The sequence below is a fragment of the Poecilia formosa genome, unplaced genomic scaffold, assembly GCF_000485575.1.
Source record: "Poecilia formosa unplaced genomic scaffold, Poecilia_formosa-5.1.2 Scaffold522, whole genome shotgun sequence".
Classification (NCBI taxonomy): Eukaryota; Metazoa; Chordata; class Actinopteri; order Cyprinodontiformes; family Poeciliidae; genus Poecilia; species Poecilia formosa.
In genome coordinates this window covers 233,683-237,934 of record NW_006800461.1, presented here as the reverse complement: position 1 = coordinate 237,934, position 4,252 = coordinate 233,683, and the positions used below count along the sequence as shown (strand labels likewise).

The 4,252-nt window shown below is 34.3% G+C and overlaps 1 protein-coding gene across 1 annotated transcript in view; it reads left to right on the top strand.

Moving 5' to 3' along the window:
- Positions 1–1,445: 1,445 nt before the first annotated feature.
- The window catches only part of tmod4 (tropomodulin 4 (muscle)), a 13,489-nt gene continuing 10,682 nt past the window's right edge, over positions 1,446–4,252 (top strand). Inside the window, exon 1 of the mRNA XM_007540182.2 lies at positions 1,446–1,550. The gene's annotated coding sequence lies outside the window, so the exon portion shown is untranslated. The remainder of the gene's footprint in view (positions 1,551–4,252) is intronic.

The window sequence follows — 4,252 nt, the reverse complement described above, 5'->3', positions numbered from 1 at the left end:
GTAACAGTATTGCTTCAAGATTGTTTTATATATATGTATATATGTATATATGTATATATGTTTTACATATATGTAAAACAATCATGTATATATATTTATGTATGTTTTACATATATATATGTAAAAAAATCATGAAGCAATACTGTTACTCCAGTATTAGAGTGTCTTAAAGTTACACGATAATCAAATCTCAAAATGCATTTTCCACCCATTTTTTATATTTTTTTTTAATTCATTTGTTGAAAATAAAGGAAATAGGTGATGTAATAAAAATCCCAGACCACCTGACAGTACACTAATTAAAGATTGAGGAATTCTGCAGAGAAATGACTGGCATGTATGTAATTCCCCTGTTTCGCTTGAATAACTTTTAGAAAGTGCTTTGAAACAAACCCTTTTAATTTCACTTCTTCTTCTCATTGTTTTCATCATTTGGCACTTCCAGGCTGTATTTGGAAATTTCCATGTAACATGTAAATGTTTCTGATACATTTATGCATTTCATGGTTGTTTATTTAATTTTTCCAACAAGAGGTTGCAAAGTCACCTCTTGTCTTCTTTATCACCACCAGGTGGCAGAAATGAGTCTGGTAGGTAGATTAATGAATTCAAAATGTATATCTTCAACCTGTTGTGTAGATGTAGTAGTAGTAGTAGTAATAAAATATTAAACAGTTACTGTAAAAAGGGTATCAATCAATCAATCAATCAAATTTTATTTGTATAGCACATTTCAGCACAAAGGCATTTCAAGGTGCTTTACTTAATTAAAGAAACAAAATAAAAACAGCATGTGACATTGAATAAACAGTAAGAAAGAGAGATAATTTTGAAAAAAAAGTTTACATTGCATGTTAACAAAAAAAACAAACAATAAAACAGAACTGTCAGCTGCTTTATGTTCAATGAACTAAAAATTGTCATTGAGAAAATAACCAATTTGTAAAGACATTGCTTTTTCAGATTTTTTTAAAAATTGAAAAATCACCAGAAAGATAAGGGGATGTTACAGTTTACAAGGAATTCATATTTAAAAATTAAAGGTTGTATTTAAGAAAAATACGACTGCATTTAACAATAATAATAATAAAAAAACTACTTCTACTTATGTATATGTTTTGTACCATCGTTATTCAGGTTTCTATCACTAATTATCAGGCTCTGCTCTTCCGCGGGCATAAAGTTTTCCAAGGATGCCAATATTTTTACAGGCTGTAGCCTCGTTGCATTCCTGTTCCGGTGTATCCCCCAGTCAAACCACCAGATGTCACTATTTCTCTACCTCTTGGGTAACTTTAAATGCAGTTTGAAAGGCTGATGAATAGGTCCCACTTGTTTCAGTCTCTCCCTTCTCTGTCACACAGCCAAAATAATAAAATGCTGACTTCTCAAAGTGCTGCTAGTGAGATCGTCTCAGCATAGCAACCATAAAGCCTGACCCATGAGAGAGTGAAACAAGAAAGGGAGGGGGGAGGAAAAACAGAGAGGGAACCTGCTTTAACTTCAGCTTCTGTCCTGCTGAGGGGCTTCAGCCCTGTGCTTCTGTGAAGGTAGGTGGGAGGCTGCTTCCCTCCGTCTCTGCTGCTTTTTCTTTGTTATATGGGGCCAATAGAGTCATTAATTTCTATTTCAGTTTGAATGACTCAGGTTGATTCAGCTAGAATGGAGTAAAAATTAAGGAATTGTTGAATATGTTGTTCAGAAGTTTTTCAGTGTTTCTGTTTTGCTGTTGAATGTAAAATTAAAGCTAAAAAAAAGTTCAGTTTGTGTGCAGAGGATTTCCCTGCGCTGAAGCCTGGGATAGTGGGTTACTGTTGAGGCAGCCTGCATTGTAAGTGGAGGAGTTAAATCATCCAATCATTTCCCAACACTGTGTTTTTAATTCGCCATAGAGGATTTGGAGATTTGTCTCTGAAAGCCGCAGATTAAAGGAGAGAAGGCAAAGTTTGTTCTCTGCCTATTCATCAAATTCAGTGAAGCTACATTAATGGCTGACATCTGTATTTCTCTCCCTGGAACAGATTGTCTTTTGGATTTTTTTCCTCAAATAAAACTTTTAAAAGTTGCTCTTCAAGGTACAGATGGTACTCTGACACAGTCTTAAGTATCAACCCAAGCTGGGGAGGATTCACACGACTGAAAGTAGCTGACTTGTGTGGCTAAAATTAATCTGAGGGCTGATTTGGAATGTTGCTCTCGGACGGTAAGGCGTGGAGAAGACGACCCTCGCATGGCGAGAGATCTTCACAAAGGTCTGCTTGCTGAAGGAACCTTGGCTTTGCTCTTTGAAAAACCTGGACAGTAAATTTAACATCTAAGAGGCAATCAAAACAGGAGTTTGGTTACTAAAACCTGAAAGGTTTATTGATAGAAAAGTAATGTATTAATCATTTCAGAGGATTTGTGTTTATAACCTCCACCTCCAATTTCTCATAAGTATTTTTTTTTCTAAAGAGACAAATTTCTTCTACCGCTTCATTACCTACTGTACGTAATGTTAGTTTTTAAGATGCAAAGTATCTTTGAAAGCAAAACTTTAAAACTCTGCCATACATATGTATTAAATCACAATAAAATAAAAGCAGAGGAATCAGATGCTGTGACTAAAGTTGTGATTGTGCTTTTAGGAGTTCACCAGATGGTTGGAGGTTGAAACCCCGTACTGAGAGGAATCAACACACAGCCAAAAAGTCCTGATTTACTTTTGTGCATAAACAAGCTGCCTCCAGAAAATTCATGTCTGAAAATTTTTAAGAGCTCAGTTACACTTTACCTGAAAAATTCACTCTTTGGCAGGATGAGAGGTAATGAAATACGAGAAGCAGCATCTTAATATTACACCTAACTTTTGCCTAGCATGAGGCTATGAGGCTTCTTTTATGAAAAGTGGACAAAGATCTTCTGTCAGTAAATTAGACAAGAAAACTAATTCATACTAAACAGCTTATAATGATATAAAAACTGGGAAACAATCATAATCTGCATCTTACTTGTTCAACACAAAGAGTAGTTTTTTAATGTTTAAGTCTGAACGGTACCATAACTAACAAAGGTTTTGAACTCAGACTCTTTATATGAGTACTGTCACTGCAGGTAAATATTCATATTATTATTTTTTTATATATATTTCAGCACAACGTGTTAATTTTCCTACTAAGGTTTCTCACATTTTCCTAGAAACCTGGGTTAGAAATAAAAATCAAACTAAAAGATGATTGAGTGGATGATTCTTCTCTTTACTGCATCTCAGATTCATCATGTGTGTGGCTCTCCCTACTTCTGAAAAATATGATTATTATTTCTTTACTTTTCACAGTAGTCTGAATTTGCTGTCCTTATTAATAAAAATCCAAAAATCTATGGGACATGCCTTTTTAATGCAGTTTTCTACTCCTAAATGTCATATCTGTAATTGTTGAATGTTGCACAGGTTCAGATTCAGCCACTTGCAGATGCATGAGTTTGACTTTTGACTGGAAAATGAACAGTCATCAGCCAGCTGGCAGAACAGGTGACAGCCATCAGACGGCTTGGATCACAGATTGTTTGGTTGCATCTAGAAACTCTACAGGGACTGCAGGGGACAAATCAACATTTATTATTGCATCAATTGTTTCCACTGAGGAGGACTGATGCAACAAAACAGGGGGCAACATTTAATGTTACTTTCTATTAAATTCTTTAGTGAAAGAAATCAAAACAGGTCTACGCTGGTTTATGAAGTATAATAAAAAATAAAACCAAAATCGAAGTTACAAAGTTTGTTAGATTTTGATTTTCATAGAAGCTGTGTGTGCATTCAAGGTTCTATTTTGTTGTTGTTGTTGTTTGTTTTTTAACAATTTACATCAGTCTTAATAAAGCCAGTTTATAAAACTATATATTAATTTTTCCTTTATTGACAGTGATCTATAAAATGTTTCTCTGTGCATGAACTTGTGATTCATTAAAAGAGGACTAGGATGTAGTTGGGCACTAACTCAGCAGTCATATTTTCATATTGAATTTCACGACTGTGCTTCCTCAGAGAATAGGAGTAAATTGGTATTATTAAAAGTTTGTTCTCTGGTTTCTCTATGTTCCATCACATAAAGTTCAGAGGTCAACATTTGGGGAAAGACATAAACTGTTATAAATACAGATTGCTATTTTAGTTTATGATTTATTGTTTCATAGCTGAAACATTTTTTTTTTCAAGGCTGGAAATGCACATGATTCTGTTTCTATCATGGTGAAAATGTTGGAGACCGTT